Source organism: Carcharhinus amblyrhynchos, chromosome 3 (assembly GCF_965287045.1).
Source record: "Carcharhinus amblyrhynchos chromosome 3, sCarAmb.v2.hapA, whole genome shotgun sequence".
Classification (NCBI taxonomy): Eukaryota; Metazoa; Chordata; class Chondrichthyes; order Carcharhiniformes; family Carcharhinidae; genus Carcharhinus; species Carcharhinus amblyrhynchos.
Window position 1 is genome coordinate 130,587,583 of NC_137326.1, and position 22,246 is coordinate 130,609,828.

Sequence of the window (22,246 nt, forward strand, 5' to 3'; positions counted from 1 at the left end):
GATGCTCACCACCTTCTGTGTGAAAAAATTATCACTCTGCACCCTTTTGTGTCTCTCCCCTCTCACCTTAAACTATACTCTCTAGTTTTGGACTCCCCTACCTTTGGGAAAAGATATTGACTACCTAACTGATTTATACCCCTCATTATTTTATAGATCTCTATAAGATCATCCCTCAGCCTCCTATGCTCCAGGGATAAAGGTCCCAGTCTATCCCACCTCTCATAGCTCAATCATCAAGTCCCGGTAACATCCTAGTAAGTTGATTGTGACAATCAAATCAAAGAATGCGTCCGTCTCTTTTTTTTAGGAATTCTGGTTCGAAAAATATGGGTGAGATAGAGATCTAAAGAAAATGGTCATATTACTACATGTATCGTACTCTGGTGGCTGGGAGCTCTGTGCTTTCTTGACTCGGGCTGTGTTGGGGTCCTGTGTCTTTGCCAACCTGCAAGTTAACAAACCCCACTGGTGCAGCAGTTTGCCATTGTAACCTCTGACTGACCAGGAGATCCACCCACTCTGTCCACCTGCCACAGACGGGTGTGTGGGGTAGATTTGCAGTTTGATAAACAGTTGGTTTGGCCGCGTTCCGAACATGGCTTCCATGGCCATCGCGTTCCAGAGCGGGACTCAAACCTCCGGCTCAGAGCAGGGACGCTACCCAGTGCGCCACAAGGCTTCTGGAGATGCTTCAGTGTAAACAAGTGGCTTGGCTGTACACTGTTAGGATCTGGCACACCACTTCCGGCTGGTGAAACCTAAGGAGTTACTGTTAACTTTGCTGTGTCACTTCTCAGAGCAATGAAGATATTTCAAAGTGTTTCATTACTGTCTTCATTTTTTATTTTGACACGGAACAGGATATTGTGAAACCACCAAGTACAACACCCTCACACATACGTCAGTATAACCAAAGTTATTGAAACAATGCAATATATTTATTGTACTGTGATCAATCAGACTCAACTGCCTTTTCCCAATGGGATTTGGCTCTCCTTTCTGACCAGGGCACTGACTCATGATGTTCCCACAGTGGACTGAACATCCCAAGACAATGTTGCTGAAATGAAAAGACATGAAGGTTCAAATTTACTGGAGTTCTATGAGGGTGTGTCTAGGGCAGTGGATAGAGGAGAGCCGGTGGATGTGGTCTTTCTGGATTTTCAGAAGGCGTTTGACAAGGTACCTCACAAGAGGTTATTGCAGAAGGTCAGGGGACATGGAGTTGGGGGTAGGGTGTTAGCGTGGATAGAGGATTGGTTGTCAAATAGGAGGCAGAGAGTGGGGGTCAATGGGTGCTATTCGGATTGGCGGTTGGTGACTAGTGGGGTGCCCCAGGGGTCGGTGCTGGGGCCTCAGCTATTTACCATTTATATAGATGATCTGGAGGAGGGAACCGAGTGCAGGGTGTCGAAATTTGCTGATGACACCAAGATTGGGGGAAAGGCAAATTGTGCGGAGGGTGTGGAGAGTCTGCAGAAGGATCTAGATAGGCTGGGCGAATGGGCCAGGAAATGGCAAATGGAATTTAATGTTGGCAAGTGTGAGGTGGTCCACTTTGGTAGGAAGAATGGTAGGAAGGACTATTACTTACGTGGCGAAAAACTGCAGCAGGCGACGGTGCAGAGGGACCTCGGGGTCCTTGTGCATGAGTCGCAAAAACCCAGCTTGCAGGTGCAGCAGGTGGTCAGGAAGGCGAATGGGATGCTGGCCTTCATAGCGAGGGGGATTGAATATAAAAGTAGGGAGGTCTTGCTGCAGCTGTATAGGGCATTGGTGAGGCCGCAGCTGGAGTACTGTGTGCAGTTTTGGGCGCCGCACCTGCGCAAGGATATTTTGGCCCTGGAGGGAGTGCAGAGGAGGTTTACTAGGCTGATACCGGAGTTGAGGGGATTGAGCTATGAGGAGAGGCTGAATAAACTAGGCTTGTACTCGTTAGAGTTTAGAAGAATGAGGGGAGATCTCATTGAGACGTATAAGATGATGAATGGGATGGATAGGATAGAGGTGGAAAGACTCTTCCCGCTCAAAAAAGACAGTAGGACTAGGGGGCACAGCCTCAAGATAAGGGGGAGGCGGTTTAGAACGGAGTTGAGGAGGAACTTCTTCACTCAAAGGGTGGTGAATCTCTGGAATTCTCTGCCCGTTGAAGTGGTGGAGGCTACCTCGCTAAATATTTTTAAGAAGCGGGTTGATGGGTTCTTGATAAGAGAGGGGATTAAGGGTTATGGGGAGAGGGCGGGAAAGTGGAACTGAGCCGCGACAGATCAGCCATGATCTTATTGAATGGCGGGGCAGGCTCAAAGGGCTAGATGGCCTACTCCTGCTCCTATTTCTTATGTTCTTATGTTCTTATGTTCAAGAAGGAGGGCTGCCCCATTCCAGCTTGAAGCCCACGTTACACAAGAATGCTACAACAGCAGGAAACTACTCTTGGGCTATAGCAGTTGCTCAACATGGATGCTGTGACAAGTATCCGGAGCAGAGTCTCAAGGTGGAATTGGGGCAATCAAAAATATTCAATTTGTGATGTGGGCCGGACTTTCCAACCCCCTTACATGCTGATTTAAGGTAATTGGCGGAGGCGACATGAGGAAATGGTTTTATACAGTGGCTAGTTAGAATTTTTAAATGCAGCAACATTCTGGAATTAAGAATTTACTGATTCACTAATGACCATGAAACCATTATCCATTGTTGGAAAAACCCATCTGGTTCACGAATGTCCTTTAGGGAAGGAAATCGATCATCCTTACCTGGTCCGGTCTACATGTTAATCCAGGACCACAGCAATGTGGTTGACTCTCAACGACCCTCTGGACAAGGGCAACAAAGGATGGGCAATAAAAGCTGGTCAGCCAGGGACAACCACGTGCCATGAATGAATAAAAAAGTAAGCTGCGAGCTTAGCTACAAACAGGGATTTCAAAATGGCACAGTCATGCCCAGGAACTGAGGCGTGGCTTAATAATAACCCTCTTGCGTCTGACTCGGAAGATTGTGAGATCAAGTCTCACTGCCAAAAAATGAGATCATGAACCTTGCTGATGCCTCTGGTGAAGTATGGAAGCAATTTGCTCTGTCGGAGGTAGCATTGTTTGAAAGGGTTATTAAACTAAACTTCGTTAACTCTGACAGAGGGTCAACCAGGCTCGAAACATTGGCTCTATTCTCTCTGACGTGCTGAGATTTTCTGACGTTTTCTGTTTTTGTGTTGAACTAATGCCATCTTTGCTCTCACAGATGCATAAATGTTCCAATGGCACCGTTCTGGAAAAAAAAGCAAAGGGTGTCTCCATGGTGATCTGGTCAACGTTTACTTTTTAAAGACTTCTCAGCAGTCTCAAGATAGAAGATCTTACTGATGTTTATGGGATCCTGCTGTGCATAAATTGACTGCCATGTTTTCCATGCTAACAGTGAAAACATTTCAAGAATACTTTGTAAAGCATGTTGGGCTATCCCAATGTTGTGAATGGTGTGTAGGAAAGCAAATGTCTCATTTAGTCTTGCAGTGGCTATTAATTGATAGGCTGAGCTCATAATCGATGGATCAAATGTAAAGTTTTATTGGGGCAGGGCCTCTTCTGCTGAGAGCATGTATTGGGAAATTGGAATATAATCCCAGTTGTTTGGGCAGGAAACTCTGTGGCAAGAGCAAGCTTTTCCCTGATATGTAGGCAATGAAGGTCCAGGGGTACGTTGGGCGCCTGTGCTCCAGGCTACATTTGGGAATCTCCAAGAGCAATCTAAGGTCACATAATGAGAGGTTTATTTCCAGATGGCTCAGGGACATGCCATACCCTGATTTAATTCGATTAATTCTGGGGATGGCAAGTTGGCATTCATTGCTTTTCGCTTGTTGCCCCTTGAGATAGTGGATTAACTATTGCAGTAGGTGTGGTGAAAGTGTTCCCACAGAGCTCCAGGAAGTTGAAGACCAAGGTCAGCTATCTTGTATTATTGAATGGTGGGGCAGAGACAATGAGCCTCATACTCTACTCCTGCTCGTATTTCTTCCATTCTTGTCTTTTGACCGACTGACAATGGCGGAACAGCAAAATATTTCTAGGCCAGGAATCTGTGTGACTTGCAGGGCAACTTTGAAGCGACTACATGGGTTTCCTCCGGGTGTTCTGGTTTCCTCCCACAGTCCAAAGATGTACGCTATCTTGATTGGCCATGCTAAGTTGCCCCTTAGTATCCCGGAATGTGTAGATTAGCGGGATTAGCGGGGAAAATATGTGAAGTTATGGGGATAGGGCCTGGGTAGGATTGTTATCAGTGCATTTCCAACATTTTTCTAACTAAACGTTAGAATGGCGGCACGGTGGCACAGTGGTTAGCACTGCTGCTTCACAGCTCCAGGGTCCTGGGTTTGATTCCCGGCTCAGGTCACTGTCTGTGTGGAGATTGCACATTCTCCCCGTGTCTGCATGGGTTTCCTCCGGTTTCTCCCACAGTCCAAAGATGCGTGGGTCAGGTTGATTGGCCATGCTAAAATTGCCCCTTAGTGTCCTGGGATGTGTAGGTTAGAGGGATTAATGGGTAAATGTGTAGGGATATGGGGATAGGGCCTGGGTGGGATTGTGGTCGGTGCAGACTCGATGGGCTGAAGGGCCTGTTTCTGCGCTGTAGGGTTCTATGTTCTAATAAACAAGTGTTCAAAGAAAATGAAGACAAACAGCTTTTCAAAACTCCCCTATTGATTCTTTTGTTCTGAGTTTTGCCTGAAGTTAATGTCCCAGAATCTTTAACTCCTGGAAACTCCAGGGCAAACATGGAAGGTTGGTAACTGTGTGTAACTGGGACATTGGCCAGGATTTTCTGCTTCATTTTAATGATGGATGTGTTCCAGATAGACTGCGTGGAATATCCCCTGCAGAGAAGAGAGGACAAAGCAGCCAATTTGGTTGTTATCCCTTCCACAAACATTCACTCCCTACACCACTGTCAGATGGAAGCAGTAGTGTGTGGCATCTACAAGATGCACTGCAGCAACTCACCAAGGCTCCTTGGACAGCACATCTCCAAACCTACAACCGCTACCCTCTATAAGGACAAGGGCAGCAGACACATGTGAACACCACTACTTTGAGTTTCCCTTCCAAGTCACTTGCCATACTGGCTTGGAAATATATGGCGTTCCTTCACTGTGGCTGGATCAAAATCCTGGAAGGTCATCCCTAGCAGCGTTGTGGGTGTACATACACCTCACGGATTGCAGTGGGTCGAAAGAGCGGCTCAAATTCTCTAGGGCAATTAGGGATGGGCAACAAATGGTGAGCTAGCCCGCATTCCCTAGATGAATAAAGAAAAGTAGCATGGAGGGTTATATCCTTCCCTTCTATTGGCACCGACCAGGTGACACTTCACTGATGCCAAACAATTGCCAGCTGCCAGAGGTAGTGATGAAGGCAGAAGGCAACATGTGTCACCACTGATTCTCTCACCATCCCTATGAACAGAACAACAGATGGAGTCAGTTATAAACGTCAGCCTCTGGCAGAGGAGTGGTTCCAAAGCCTGCACTCCCAAGGGATATCAGCTTGTGGATCTCAGGGAAGATATGTTGGTTTTGGTTTGAGTCCAGTGTGGGCGTGCCAGGTGAGAGAAAATGGGTGCCTGGAAAGAAACATTGAGACATAATCCTGAACGGAAGGAAATGAGTGAATCAAAGGGTCTAATTTGTCCCTTAACCTATTGTGAATTCAGCCTCTGATGTCTCGTAGTGTCGTCTGAAAAATACATTGAACCTCAATTCTACTAAACTTGCTCGTAGCTTCAGAGTTAGTGGACATTTCTACTGTCTGCACATCGCTTGTTCCGATTCCGTGACGGGCGAGCCAGTAGAATTCTGGTGATAGATTCCGACTTGACATGAGGATACAGCAAGCCAATGTGGACTGAGGGGAGAGAGGAAGTGGAGAACCAGTGACGGGATACCAGATCAGAGCCCCGATGAAGCCAGAGCTACACCCCAGCAATCTTTCTATTTTGGTATTAATGCGCGGATAGGATATTTTGTTCCAGACTCGATTCTATGACTAACCACGGAGCTTTCAGTGAAAAAGAATTATTTAACAGCTTTACTATAACAAATGAATTAAATTAACCTTTAACAATACTTAAACATGACAAGATCCAATTCTTAACTGCTAGCCTATCATTATTAATTCCAATCAAACAATATTTCACTTATAGACTTAAACCCCTATTTAATTAGTTAGTGAAACACAAACATACTTATTTTGACATAGGTTAACAGTCTTGGTGCTGTCAGAAAGCCTCTGCAGAATGGAAGAGACCCAGGGATACTTTTCTCTTCTACCAACTCCAGGTAGCAATTCCTCTGTATTATAAAATGAAAATGAAACTATTTCTTCCTGCAGGCTTAGCTCCTGCCATTGACCACATTACTCTGCACTGGTTGGACTACACCCCAGCGTTCTAAAAGAGATAGCTGAGGGAATTGTGGAGACATTGGTGGTGATCTTTCAGGAAGAACAGGAGGCTAGGGGGGTCCCAGGTGACTGGGAAGTAGCTAATGTTTAAGATGGGAAGGAGGCAGCAGATGCGAAATTATAGGCTGGTTAACATGACTTTGATCATTGGCCAGATTTTAGAATCCGTTATTAAAGATGAGGTTGTGCAGTACTTGGAAATGCATGATAAAATAGGAATAAGCCAGCACAACTTCATCAATGGGAGGTCATGTCTGTTAGGAGTTCTTTGACGAGGTAACAAGGAAGTTAGATAAAGGAGAACCAGTGGTCATGATTTATTTAGATTTCCAGACAAAGTGTCGCATAGGAGATTGTTCAGTAAGTTAGAGCCCATGCTGTTAAGGGTAAGATCCTGGCGTAGGTAGAGGATTGGTTGACTGGTAGAAGTGGGGATAAAGGGGTCTTTTTCAGGACTGCAGCTAGCAGCTAGTGGTGTGCCTCAGGGGTCAGTGCTGGGACCACAACTTTTCACAATATGCATTAACAATTTGGAAGAAGGAACTGAAGGCACTGTATCTAAGTTTGCAGATGATACAAAGTTATGTAAAGGGACAGCATAGGAGAGTGGGCAAAGAATTGGCAGATGGAATACAATGTGGAAAAGTGTGAGGTTACACTCTTTGAAAGGAGGAATGGGGACATAGACTATTTTCTAAATGGGAAACGGTTAGGAAATCAGAAGCACAAAGGCTCTTGGGAGTTCTCATTCAAGGTTCTTTTAAGGTTAACTGACAGGTTCAGTCGGCAGCTAGGAAGACAAATGCAATGTTAGCATTCATGTCAAGAGGGCTAGAACACAAGAGCAGGGATGTACTTCTGAGGCTGTATAAGGCTCTGGTCAGACCCCATTGGAGTATTGTGAGCAGTTTTGGGCCACATATATAAGGAAGGATGTGCTGGCTTTGGAAAGGGTCCAGAGGAGGTTCACAAGAATGATCCCTGGAATGAAGAGCTTGTCATATGAGGAACAGTTGAGTACTCTTGGTCAGCACTCATTGGAGTTTAGAAGGATGAGGGGAGATCTTATTGAAACTCACAGGATACTGCGAAGCCTGGATAAAGTGGACGTGGAGAGGTTGTTTCGACTTGAAGGAAAACTAGAACCAGAGGGCACAACCTCAGGCTAAAGGGATGATCCTCTGAAACGGAGATGAGAGGAAATTCTTCAGCTAGAGAGTGGTGCATCTGTGGAACTCTTTGCCGCTGAAGGCTGCGGAGGCCAGGTCATTGAGTGTCTTTAAGGTAGAGATAGATAGGTTATTGATTAATAAGGGGATCAGGGGTTATGGGGAACAGGCAGGAGAGTGGAGATGACAAAAATATCAGCCATGATTGAATGGCAGAGCAGACTCGATGGGCCAAGTGGCCTAATTCTGCTGCTATGTCTTATGGTCTTATGCAGATCTAATCTGAAATCCCAGGAGAACCTAAGGAAGCAAAAGGTTATTAACGCGACAAAGTAACACATTCCTAGCTAATATCAGTCATTATCCAGCTCTCAACATCTGAGCTGCACATTTTCCCAGACAATTTGACTCTTGTAACGCAACACTGCCTTTTAAAGCAACCCTACATTAAATGTAAAATATATCAAAATAATACAGTATCATTGCATCAGGAACAGTTATGATTGGTGCAGGACTGGGGGAAGATGCTAAGTTATTGACTTTATTGTGGCTATCAATTCAGAGGCTGGTTTCACTGAGGGTTAACTCCTAATGGGAAAATTAGTCCCATAGAAGGGGGCCGCTAACATAACTCTTATCTGTATTTCCAAAGGCTTCATGCATGGGGAAAGGGATCCCTGTTCTATCTTTACCCAATATGACTGCTGGCAAACATGCTTCTTGCTTGCCCTCTCGAGGAGGAAGCCTGGCAAACGGAAGCATTGAGGCCCAATTTCTGCGCCTCCGTTCATTAAAATAACAGATTGGAGATTAGCTATCAAGCCAACATCACAGAATCACAGAGCCTTTGCAGTGCAGAAGCTGGCCATTCAGCCCATCAAGTCCACACCAGCCCACTGAAAGAGCATTCTACCTCGTCCCACTCCCCCCCATTTTCCCCGTACATATCCTTTCTTTTCACATTTTTCATTTGATTTGATTTATTATTGTTACATGCATTGATATGCAGTGAAAAGTATTGTTTCTTGCGTGCTACACAGACAAAGCATACCGTTCATGGAGAAGGAAAGGAGACAGTGCAGAATGTAATGTTACAGCCAGAACTAGAGTGTAGAGAAGGTTAGATTAATGCGAGGTAAATCCATTCAAAAGCCTGATAGCAGCAGGGAAGAAGCTGTTCTTGAGTTGGTTGGTACGTCACCTCAGACTTTTGTACTTTTTTCCCCCCAAGGGACGAAGATGGAACAGAGTATGTCCGGGGTGCGTGAAGTCCTTAATTATGCTGGCTGCTTTTCCTAGGCAACAGGAAATGTAGACAGAGTCAATGGGTGGGAGGCTAGTTTGAGTGATGGACTGGGTTTCGTTCACAACCCTTTGTAGCTTCTTGTGGTCTTGGGCAGAGAAGGAGACAGGCCAAGCTGAAATCCAGTTCCCTTTTTGGAAAATCTGATCGAACCTACCCCGCAGGATGTTTGCTGTAGAATCAAACCACCCTCTGGATGATCCACAAGAAATATTCCATAAGAATTAGGAACAGAAGTAGGCCATTTGGCCCATCAAGTCTGTTCTACCACACCATAAGATCTGATACAATTCTCAGATTCACTTTCCCACCTGACCCCTATAACCCTCGATTCCCTCACTGATTAAAAATCTAAGGAGTTTAAAGAAGGTCTGAAAGTTTTGACAACTACTTTTAACGTGTAACGGAAGCTACAATCTTTTCTAGAGGGTTTGATATGAAACTGATGTGAAGCTACGTGAATGATGATTGAGAATCATAGAGTCATAGAATCCCGATGGTGCAGAAGGAGGCCATTTGGCCCATCAAGTCTGCACTGACAGTAATCCCACCTAGGCCTTATCCCCGTAACCTTATGAAGATAGGTTGAGGGAGCTAGGTCTCTTCTCCCTGGAGAGATGAAGGTTGAGAGGTCATCGGATAGAGGTTTATAAAATGTTGAGAGGCATAGATAGGGTGGATTCTTGGAAGCTATTTCCCAGGGCTGAAATGGTCGCTACGAGAGGACACAGGTTTAAGGTGCTGGGGAGCAAGTACAGAGGAGATGTTAGGGGTAAGTTTTTCACTCAGAGGGTGGTGAGTGGGTGGAATCGGCTGCCGTCGGTGGTGGTAGAGGCGAACTCGCTGGGGTCTTTTAAAAGACTTCTGGATGAGTACATGGGATTTAATGGGGTGGGAGTTACCGATAGTTCTATGGCCTGGTAGGTATGGATATGATCGGCGCAACTTGTGGGCCGAAGAGCCTGTTTGTGCTGTAGTGCTTTATGTTCTACGTTCTATATTTACCCCACTAATCCCTCTAACCTGTGTGTCCTAGGACACTTAGGAGCAATTCAGCATGGCCAATGCACCTAACCCGCACATCTTTGCACTGTGAGAAGGTACCGGAGCACCCAGAGGAAACCCATGCAGACATGGGGAGTACGAGCAGACTCCACATAGACAGCGACTCAAGCTGGGAGTCAAACCTAGGTCCTTGGCACTGTAGGGCAGCAATGAGAACCACTGTGCCACGATGCCGCCCTATATTTGTATAGTGAACCACAATGCGGATCACTAACTAGCCCAACAATCAGGCCAAAACAACTTTAAATTGTTGGCCGTGGTGCAGTAATTTAGTTCTGTGCAGACATGAGGTGGCAGGGCGAACGAGTCACTCATTTTTGGATACATTTTGTCACCGCTTCCTGCCTGTTTGGTCATATCAACAAATTCTGAGTATTTTCATTTTCAACAATTGGACTGATCCTAATCTCTCAGCACATCACGTCTCACTCTTTGCAGTAACTGATCCTTATCTCCTGGTGCTTGAATCAAGGTCGGTGAGAAAAACCCTCATGTTTGTCAGTTTGCAAGAGTAAGAACACTTGCTCAAAACTGACAAAGACCAGCTAATCCAACCCAACAGATCCATCCAGCCCATGTCAGAGGAAGTACAGAGATTCTTTCCTTTGGTGGGGAGGTAGAGTGCAGAACCAAAGGCCGGGGGATGTGGTTGGTAGGTGGGCGTGGCTTATTAAGACCATCGATATAGTTTAGTTTAAGCAGAATTAGGCCATTCGGCCCATCGAGTCTGCTCCGCTCTTCCATCATGGCCGACATGTTTCTCAACCCCATTCTCCCGCCTTTTCCTCATAAACTCCGATCCCATCACCGATCAAGAATTTATCTATCTACACAATCATAGAATCCCTACAATGAGGGGAGGCCATTTGGCCCATCGAATCTGCACCGACCACAATCCCATTCAGGCCCTATTCTTGTAACCCTGTATGTTTACCCTGCTAGTCCCGCTGACCCTAAGGGGCAATTTTAGCATGGCCAATCAAGCTAACCTGCACATCTTTGGACTGTGGGAAGAAACTGGAGCACCCGGAGGAAACTCACGCAGGCACGGGGAGAGCATGCAGACTCCGCACAGACAGTGACCCAAGCCGGGAATCGATCCCAGGTTGTGGCGCTGTGAGGCGGCAGTGCTAACCTCTGTGTCACCGTGCCACCCGTGACTCCCCCACACCCCCAGCATCCGCCACACTCCAGGATAGTGATTTCCACAGATTTGCCTTTGAGAGAGGAAGTTTCTCCTCATTTCTGTTTTAAATTTATCCTAAAACTGCGACCATTTGTGGTAAAATTGCCCCACAAGAGGAACCCTACGTCTAATTTGTCAATAGCTTTTATCATCTCATACACCTCACTTAGATCTCCTCTCATTCTTCTAAACTCCAGAGTGCACAGACCTAAACTGCTCAATCTCTCTTCATAAGACAAAGCCTTAACCTTTGGAATCAATCTAGTGAACTTCCCCCTGAACTGCCACTACATCCTTCGTCCAATAAAGGTGACCAAAACTGTACAGACGGAGGGAGGAGGAATCCCTCAGCTGGAGAACATGTCCACCTCGCATCTTGAGAGAGCACTTCTAAAAACCACCATCTCAGCAAAGAGCAGTATCTGTGGTGGCTACACTTTACTCCAGATGTGGTAATGTGCTGCCTCCTTGAACCAGACCAGCAACCCCCAAAGCAGATAAGAATTCTGCAACCAGTGGTTGTCAATTTGACCGTGACCCTTAATTTCTGCCGCAGCAGATCTTCGCAGGCTGGAGCGAGTGGCATAGCTAACTTATCACAATTTGCTGTTGCAATGGGAGGTCACACTGAGCAGAGGGGAGCAGGAAGATGAGGCACGTGGCTTTGAGCTGGAAGTACGGGTGCATCGTGAGACAGTGAGAACCATGTTGACCTACATCGTGAGACAATTTGAGTATAGGGATTGGGATGTTTTATTGCAATTATATCGGACATTGGTGAGGCCACACCTGGAGTATTCTATGGAATACAGTAAAAAGTCTGACAACACTTTTTACTGTGTTTACGCCAGTCCAACGCCGGCATACCCACATCATGTATTCTATGGAGCCATGGTGTCCTTACTTGAGGAAGGATGTCCTTGTTATAGACGGAGTACAGCAAAGGTTTACCAGGTTGATTCCTGGGTTGGCAGGTCTGTCATAGGAGGAGAGATTAAGTCACTTAGAATTGTATTCACTGGAGTTTAGGAAAGTGAGGGGAAACTTACAGAAACTTATAAAATTTAACAGGGTTAGACAGGGTAGATTCAGAAAGAATGTTCCCAATGGTGGGGGAGTCCAGAACTAGGGGGTCATAGTTTGAGGACAAGGGATAAACCTTTTAGAACTGAGGTGAGGAGGAATTTCTTCACCCAGAGGATGGAAAATCTGTGGAACTCACTGCCACAGAATGTAGTTGAGGCCAAAATATGTGATTTCAAGAAAAAATTAGATATAGCTTTCGGGGCTAAAGGGATCAAGGGATATGGGAGGGAAGGGGGGGAAAATCAGGATATTGAATTTGATGATCAACCATGATCAAAATGAATGGCGGAGCAGGCTCGACGGGCTGAATGGCCTACTCCTGCTTCTAGCTTCTATGTTTCTATGCATGCCTGCGGCCTTGCGCATGTGGCATCTCAATGGAGAGATGTAACCGTAACTGCAAGGATTGTAATGTGCTCAGTGCGTAGTTGGTGTGTGACCACATGCCGACCATTCTGTTGATGATTCCCTACAATCCTGGCTGCAAATCCAATACCTCCACCTTACCATCTTTGAGCCACCGTGCCCAGCAAGCGTGTGGTAACTCAACAACAAGGGTTGCCTGGTGTACAGGTGGCTCAGAATTCACCACCCAACATGATGTGGACAGGACTCCTACAGTGAGAACCATGCTGTAACCAGGTTTGCCCTCAAGCAATGGACCAGCTGCCTGAACCATTTGAGGGCTGATCTTCAGACATCATCACAGTGAGTCTTCCAGATCATGATTGTCCCTGTTATGTCTTCCACAGCCTGACAACAATAGGGTACAGTCTTCACCAAATGGGTTTTGACTATTATCTCAATATTAGATCCTTGGTCAACGATTTGAAATGGGAATCATTGCAGTGAAGGGGTGAGAAAAATAGACTGACTTTGTTCAACAAAATATGGACTGGTGAGAATTGATAGCAGCGCGGTGGCACAGTGGTTAGCACTGCTTCCTCACAACACCCTGGTTCAATTCCCAGCTTGGGTCACTGTCTGTGTGGAGTTTTCACGTTCTCCCCATGTCTGCATGGGTTTCCTCTGGGTGCTCCGGTTTCCTCCCACAATCCAAAAGATATGTGGGGTGAGTTGGATTGGCCTTGCTAAATTGTCCCTTAGTGTCAGGGGACTAGCTAGGGTAAGTGCATTGAGTTATGGGAATAGGGCCTGGGTGGAATTGTAGTCAGTGCAGACTCAATGGGCTGAATGGTCTTCTTCTGCACTGTAGGATTCTATGATCTACCTGATGGCATCAGTCACTGAGAAAACAGGAGGTAGCTTATCACACAAAGTTCAAAGAGAATTTCATTCCGAGATATGCATCACAACACTTCGGCCTACAAACAAGCCCAGAGAGGAACAAGCTGACAAAGGAAACAATCACAGCCCTGTCACTTGAAATCTTGAGATAATTTCTACTTTTAAGTTGCCATTAAAATTCAACAGGTCATGACTGGTAATCACAGAATCCATCAATGGGTGTCAACGGGTGCTATTCTGGTTGGCGGCTGGTGACTAGTGGAGTGCCGCAGGGATCGGTGCTGGGGCCTCAACTATTTACCATTTATATAGATGATCTGGAGGAGGGGGCTGTGTGTAGGGTGACGAAATTTGCTGATGACACAAAGATGAGTGGAAAAGCAAATTGCGTGGAGGGCGCGGAAAGTCTGCAGAGAGATCTAGATAGGCTGAGCGAGTGGGCGAGGACCTGGCAGATGGAGTACAATGCTAGCAAGTGTGAGGTTATCCACTTTGGTAGAAATAATAGTAGGAGGGATTATTATTTAAAAGGCGAAAAGCTGCAGCACGCTATGGTGCAGAGGGACCTGGGGGTGAATCGCAAAAACCCAGTCTGCAGGTGCAGCAGGTGATCAAGAAGGCGAATGGGATGCTGGCCTTTATAGCGAGGGGGATAGAATATAAAAGTAGGGAGGTCTTGCTGCAACTGTACAGGGCACTGGTGAGGCCGCAGCTGGAGTACTGTGTGCAGTTTTGGTCGCCGCACTTGCGCAAGGATATATTGGCCTTGGAGGGAGTGCAGAGGAGGTTCACTAGACTGATATCGGAGATGAGAGGGTTGGACTATGAAGAGAGACTGAATAGACTGGGTCTGCACTCATTGGAGTTTAGAAGGATGAGGGGCGATCTTATAGAGACATATAAGATAATGAAGGGGATGGATAGGGTAGAGTCAGAGAGATTCTTCCCGCTTAGAAAGGATAGCAGGACTAGAGGGCACAGCCTCAAGATAAGGGCGGGCAGTTTAGATCAGAGTTGAGGAGGAACTTCTTCACTCAAAGGGTGGTGAATCTCTGGAATCCTCTGCCTGTTGAAGTGGCGGAGGTTACCTTGCTAAATATATTTAAGTCACGGGTAGATAGGTTTTTGATAAACAAGGGAATTAAGGGTTATGGGGAGAAAGTGGGAGAGTGGAACTGATCCACTTCAGATCAGCCATGATCTTATTGAATGGCGGGGCAGGCTCGAAGGGCTAGATGGCCTACTCCTGCTCCTATTTCTTATGTTCTTATGTTCTTATGTAATCCCCTGTGCAAATTGAGGCAATTTGGCACATTGTGTCTGCACCGCCTAGAATCCCACCCAGGCTCTAACCCTGTAACCCCATAGATTTACCCCGCTAATCACCCTGACACTAAGAGACAATTTAGCATTGAGCAATCCACCTAACCTGCACATCTTTGGACTGTGGGAGGAAACCGGAGCCCACCTGGAGGTAAACCCACACAGACACAGGGAGAACGTACCAACTCCACACTGACAGTCACCCAAGACTGGAATTGAACTTGGGTCTATGGCGCTATGAGGCTCTGTGGCCCTGTGCTGCCTTAATTATCTTAATTATTGTATTAATTATCTTAATTAAGATAATTAATACAAAACTTTGATACTAATGTTTATCGAACATTTTACTGTAACTGTATGTTGTGTGGTAAACCAAGGTGGCTGGTGCTGTCTTAACTCAGACAATACAAAACTAACAAGGCAGGTACCTCTGTATAAAGATGTAATCATTTACTTTAAAGATATAAAAAAAGCAAGCCACTGCTCAGAGCGTCACCAAGATGGGTTAAATAGCTGTGGTATGAAGCAGCAAAACCGCTGAATCTAATGTATTGTTGTAGGGCAATATCAGGGATATTGTCTTTTATATTTTAATTTATATGTCCATCCATATTTTGTTTAATTTCAGTAATAAATGCAGGGCTACATAGAGCAAGCCCAGAGAGCCAGGCCTCACCAGAGGGAAGAAAAGGGTTAATGTCTTCTGTAAAACATCATCACCTAATTGGGGGGGGGGGGGTTGCGGCTGGCGGGAGGAGATGGGGATGATTAACATATCATTGCAAATTGGTTGGGCAAATACACTGCTTTGACATTTTAATCAGGTAAACAAAACTGTCCAGAGAGCTGACTAATGAAGTTGTACTGAACGATGCTGTCTACATAATGAGATTAGAAGAACCATCTTGAATCCAATTTGAGGGATTAATATGCTAATGTAAACCTTTGATATACAAAAAAGTGCAATAACCTATACAAATCTATCAGGGTCTGAGAGGACTCACAGGCAATCTGGGATTTCAGGCTGGAGTCCATCTCTCCCTCATTCACATGGAATAAAAACTTTTCTTGAAGTGTGACACAGTCTCCGAGGCTCGACTCATTCTATTCCCTTCCTACACGTGTACATTTCAAAAACAGATCAATTATATATTTTCTTATCAATCGTTCCCACCTTACATTAACTTAAATCAATCACGTTTAGTATATATGCATCAGTATAAATCTCTGTCAACTCCTTCAGCCAACTGCAATCTGCCGCCCAGCATAATGATACCTCATTTGTCCATTCAATCCGGACGCTAACTCCCATCTTGTCTAAACTCACTTCCCGGTTGCTAGGTAACTATAGGCGCTCATCATAGAGGTCAAAGTGAACATTCCCACCAGCTCATTGCCAAACTGCATCCCGGGTCCGTGTACATATCTATTCTATATCTAGACAATGAATGCCACTTTTCATAATGTTTGTTAGTGCGTCACAAATGTTCTAGCGTACATTTCGGTTAACTGATGGGTTCCCGGACTGTGTGGTTGTGAACTATTGACTTCAACCATTATACATTGTGGCATTGTTGCCTTTAACCAAAATAAATAGATTTTATCACACTCATTAAAATTTACGACAAAAACCAGGCCCAGCCCATCCTATTTCATCAAACCTTATCTGTATAACCTTCTATTTCTTCCTCCCATTGTTATCTAGATGCCCCTTTGAATACATCTTTGCTGTTTGCCTCAACTGCTTCATGCAGGTTCAGTTTAGGTTTTAAGTGCCGGAATTTTTATTGCGACGGCGCAGGTTTTAGAGTTTGCAAGTGAAGTGAACAATACTTACGATCCATTTAAACCATCGGCATGTAAGCTTTAAATTTACAATTAATTCAAAAAAAATCATTCTTTCACTTACATATATTTTAAATATCTTCACAAAATAAAAATCCAGCCTGCTGCAGCTAGAGCAGAAAAGGTGCACAAATAAATAAGCATAAATAGTCATCTATCGTTAGGGTAAGGAAGCAGAGTTAGCGAGGGAGTTCCGCACAGAGCTTCATTCCTCCGACAGCTTTATACAACAGAACCAGAGGTTTAAACTTGGCATGTTTTCAGCTGGCATGTCCATGTGGTGGGACTTCTGTGTTGTCCTGATGTGCAGTTGCGGTGCGCAAATCTACCTATATTGAGATTTGAGATGGAGTTTCGGACCAATGGGATTGAACAAATGGGTGCCATTAACTGAACAGCTCGACCCAAAATGACCTGATCAAATGACTGCAGCTTGAGCTGTTTACGTTTAAATTTCTTTATTAGTGACAAAAGTCAGCTTACATTAATGCTGCAATGAGGTTACGGTGAAAATCTCCTAGTTGCCACACTCCAGCGCCTGTATGGGTACACTGAGGGAGAGTTTAGTGTGTCCAAAGCACCTAACCAGCACGTCTTTCAGGCTGTGGGAGGAAACCAGAGCACCCGGAAGAAACAGGGAGAACTTGCAGAGTCCACACAGTCACCCAAGCCAGGATTTGAGCCCGGGTCCCTGGCACTGTGAGGCAGCAGTGATAATCAGTGAGGTTATTAATGGACAAAGGGTAATCTGGACTCGAAAAGTCAGCTCTTTTCTCTCCTTACAGACGCTACCAGATCTGCGGAGCTTTTCAAGCATTTTCTCTTTTGGTTATGAATAGAGGATTGGGTCACACCAAAGCTGAAGGTTTTGGGGAAAATACATCCCCATTTATAAAAGGGGAAATCACAGATCAAAAACACCTTTTCCTTTATGGGCGACTAGTGAGTGCGGAAATCAGGGCTATGTTAAATTAAGCCCTCTCCTGCCCATAACTCAACCATATCCTGCCAACTTATGTTGGTCGTGCTATCAGCCTGCGATGGTGACACAACGAAAACAAAAGCAGAAAGAGGAGGTGGCGGGGAGAGGAAGCAGAAGAGACAGAGGAAGCTGGTACATCCACCTTCCCTTTATACTGTCGGTGAGTATTGTATTCTCACGATCAAGTCTCAGATCCTCATTTCCACACTCTATCATCCCCGCGTCGCAAGGACGGGCTTCCTGTCCAAGGTCTTGCCTGCCTAAAATAGCTCGGGGTAGGGGTGAGCAGGAACCCAGAGAGAATCCCATCCCTACAATTTCACCCTCCCTCCCCCCCCCGCATTCCCCGCCTAATGTTCCACCAGTGATGAGCATTCTGGCCTACGCATGTGCCCAATGGTCTGTCTCTTTCAGCAGCGCTGAAGTGACTATCCAGTTGCTCGGCACAAAACCCCGCCTGCAACCTTACATAAACGGCCCCTGTGCAATCCTTCCTCTCCCTGGGCTGACCTCCGTCCACTTGCCTCATGTGTTGCCCAGTCAGGTTAATGTACTGCAGCAGGCAGAATCCCCTTTCAGAAGTGCAGGCGAACTTTAATCGATGCTCGCCACGCACGCAATGAGGCACAAACATGGGAATGAGGAGTGTTGTCCACGTCGCTTCAGTCAGGCAGGGGCTAATCACACACTTCAGGGCCCCTTAGCCTGTTTATAGGACTTGTGGGGCAGGATTGTCCAACCGTGCTCATCTGAATCCACGGTTTCAAAACTTCCATACTTTTGAGACAGGCCCTAATTGAAAATGGAAACGAAGAATAGAACCTGGAAGGGTCAGTTTGCAAAGAGACTATAACTGAAATTGAGATTGGAAACCAACATTTCTGGTACATCTGGAACTTGTTGAAACCCACTAAGAACAGAGTTCAATAGAGTTCAGATGTTGATTCCAGTGGTGCAGTTCAGGCAGGTTAGATCCAGAAGCAGACTGTCCAATTTCAATGGAGCTTTAGATGCTCTGCACCCACTAGAATTCCAGTGGTGGACAGGATGGGAGAATTCTGGCCGTGATATTTTTAGTCCAGCAAAAAAAAGGTTAAAAAGTGCCTGCACACTTAGAACTTTCAAAGGAAAGAATCATAGGATCCCTAAAATTCAGAAGGAGGCCATTCAGCTCACCAAGTCTGCACCAACCACAATCCCACCCAGACCCTATTCCCGTAACCCCTCATATTCACCCTGCTAATCCCCCTGGTGCTAGGATTAACTTAGCATGGCCCATCCACATAACCCACACATCTTTGGACTGTGGGAGGAAACCGGAGCACCCGGAAGAAACCCACGCAGACACGGGGAGAACGTGCAGACTCCACATAGACAGTGACCCGAGCCAGGAATCAAACCCAGGTGCCTGGCACCGTGAGTGCTAACCACTGTGCCACCATGCCGCCCCTGGAGAAAAAGGAGCTCCTTTCAGTTTGTAAATATCCAATATTCTGTAGACGCCCCTCTCAGAAAAAAGAAAACATCAAAACTTAGAAATGACTGGTACTGGTCTCAACCGCAATCCCATTATTTCAGTTCAGAGCAGTACCACCCATCTCCAGGTTTTATTGTAAAAGCAAAATACCAGAGATTCAGGAATCTGAAACAAAAAGAGAAAATGCCAGAGTTTTTTTGATTAGTTCCTGGGAGGTGGGAATCGCTTGCTAGGCCAGCGTTTATTGCCCATCCCTAATTGTCTGAGAGGTCAGTTAAGAATCAACCACATTGCTGTGGGCCTGGAATCACCTGTTGGCCAGACCAGGTAGGAACAGCAGATTTCTTTCCCTAAAGGACATTACTGAACCAGATGGGTTTTTACAACAATCGGCAATGGTTTCATGGTCATCCTTAGACCCTTAATTCCAGATTTTTGTTGAATCCAAATTCAACCATCTGCCATGACGAGACTCGAACCTGGGACCAATATCCTGGGGCCAGAATCTTACCACCAATCATGCCAGCAGGAATTCCCATCCCACTGCAGTGAAGGGAGATTTGGCTGGCTGCCAAATTCTCCAATCCCACGATAGCAGGGCTGAAGGGTCGGTAAGATCGCTCCTGGGTCTCTGCATTATTAGTCCAATGACAATATACCAGAGCATTACCCTGGGTCTCTGCGTTACTAGCCCAGCGATAATACCACCACTCCATTGCCTCCCCTGACGTGGGAGATCTCAGATCTCAGATCTCAGCGGGTTTGACAGTACCTGTAATGAGAGAATAGAGCTAATGTTTCGAATCTGCATGAGCCCTTGTCAGAGTTGGCTTTGTTGAGTTTTTTTTTCCCCCCATCAGAACCTTTTTAATCCTGGCTTGGCTGCACTGAGGTGATGTCAAGTCCAGTTAGTGTGAATGAACTCACAGATGCGCATTCCAGCTTTGGGATTGTGTAGCCAGTTCTGGGTTACTCCAAAGTGTGGATTGCCGGGGGGGTGTTGGGGCAACATAACATCATTCCTGAAACATCAACCTTCGTCTCTCGTGCATCAAACTGCTCCTCACCCCCTAAAGACATCTTAAACTATTTCACAACACATCAAACCGTTTTCGTGGTAGTTAGAAAAGTGGAGGTATGACACAGGAACTATTAAAGCGTTCCAGATGGTGGTTTCAATAGTCGAGGTAAAACAGCTAGCGACTGGCAGCGAAATTGTACTTACCAAAGATTGCAGGCAGGTTCAAGATCTTCTAGATCAGGAGATAGTTCTACATTTCAGAACAGCAGTTTTGTAGAAATAATATTTCCGCTTCTGCACTGAGGATACAAATTAATGTTCGAGTCTGCTAAAGTTCAGAAATGACTGTTTTCGTCTAAGCAGTGAAACACACTCACTAAGTTCATAATTGTGTAATTTCAGGGTGCCTCAAATTTTCCAGAGGAAATAAGTTCGCCTCCTCGTGGAAATCATCCAGCATTATAGATCCAGATGGAATTTTGTTTTGCTGGAATAATTGTCGTGGAGCAGTTCATTCTCCAAAGGAAATAGTAGCGTTGCCTACCCTCCAAACTCTCATTTATTTACATAACAAAACAGCTTTGACAAGTGGTCTCTGTTGTGATTTGACATGTTTACAGTCATGCTGCCACTTTCCAGTCCATTGCAAGCAGTTTCTGCTTCTCAGTAACATTAGAGTGACAGTAACATACCACTGCTCCCAGTGGGAAATAGACGAAAGAACGGGACAATGACCCGTGGAATATAACTTTGGAAGGAAATAGCCAAATTTCATTCATCTCTATTTGCCAGCTAGCTTCCTGAAATCATTCATGGGATGTACGGTGGCACAGTGGTTAGCACTGCTGCCTCACAGCGCCAGGGACCCGGGTTCAGTCCAGATCTCGGGTGAACGTATGCATGTTCTCTCTGTGTTTGCGTGGGTTTCCTCTGGGTGCTCCGGTTTCCACGCTCAGTCCGAAAAATGTGGCGGTTAGGTTGATTAGCCGTGCTAAATTGACCCTGATGTCAGGTGATCAGCAGGGCAAATACGTCGGGTTATGGCGATAGTGCCAGGGTGGGATTGTGATCGGTACAGACTTGATGGGCCGAATGGCCTCCTTCTGTACTGTAGGGATTCTATGATTCTATTTGGACATCACACGATGCCTAATTGTTGAGAAGCTGGTGGTGAGCTGTCTTCTTGAATCACTAGAGTCCCTGTGATGTGGGTGAAGCTATAGTGCAGTGAGGGAGTTCCGGGATTTTGAGCCAGCGGGAATGAAGGAACATGGCAATGTGTTTCCAAGTAAAGCCATGTGTTTAACTTGGAAGAGAATTGGCAGATGCTGACATTCTATTCTGTCCACTGCCCCTACTTTCCTAAAAATTATGGCTTTGGCCAGTGCTGTCAAATTAGCCTCGACAAATTGCTGCAGTGCATCTGGTAGATGCTACAGACTGTGCTATGAGGTCAAAGACCACAGACTTTCCAGCGTTGTGCCTTTACTGAACTGAATGTGACACTGCTGCCCTCACACAAAATCTCTCCCTCAATGTCAACCAAACAAAGGAGATTGTCATCGACTTCAGGAAGCATAAAGGAGAACATGTCCCTGTCTACGTCAACAGGGATGAAGTAGAAGTGGTCGAGAGCTTCAGGTTTTTAAGTGTCCAGATCACCAATAACCTGCCCTGGTCCGCCCGTACGGACACTATCGTTAAGAAAACCCACCAACGCCTCTACTTTCTCAGAAGGCTAAGGAAATTTGGAATGGAGGGCAGGAGGCTTACGCTCCAGCAACAACTCTCACCAACTTTTACAGATACATCATAGAAAGCATTCTTTCTGGTTGTATCACAGCTTGGTATGACTCCTGCTCTATCTAAGACCATAAGGAACTACAAAAAGTCATGAACAGAGCCGAACTATCACGCAAACCAGCCTCCCATCCATTGACTCTATCTATACTTCCAGCTGCCTTGGAAAAGCAGCCAGCGTAATTATGGGCCCCACGTATCTCGGACATACTCTCTTCCACCTTCTTCCATTGGGAAAAAGATACAAAAGTCTGAGGTCGCATACAGATCAAGT

At 45.7% G+C, this 22,246-nt stretch overlaps 1 protein-coding gene across 2 annotated transcripts in view; it reads right to left on the minus strand.

The window, feature by feature from the left end:
- Nucleotides 1-20,485, minus strand: part of LOC145341554 (cysteinyl leukotriene receptor 1-like) — a 38,262-nt gene extending 17,777 nt beyond the window's left edge. Inside the window, exon 1 of one of the 2 annotated variants that reach the window (XM_080186531.1) lies at nt 20,377-20,485. The gene's annotated coding sequence lies outside the window, so the exon portion shown is untranslated. Of the gene's footprint in view, nt 1-15,851; nt 15,927-20,376 lie in introns of those variants that run through there. The other variant, XM_080186530.1, reaches the window with a different exon arrangement.
- Nucleotides 20,486-22,246: the final 1,761 nt, after the last annotated feature.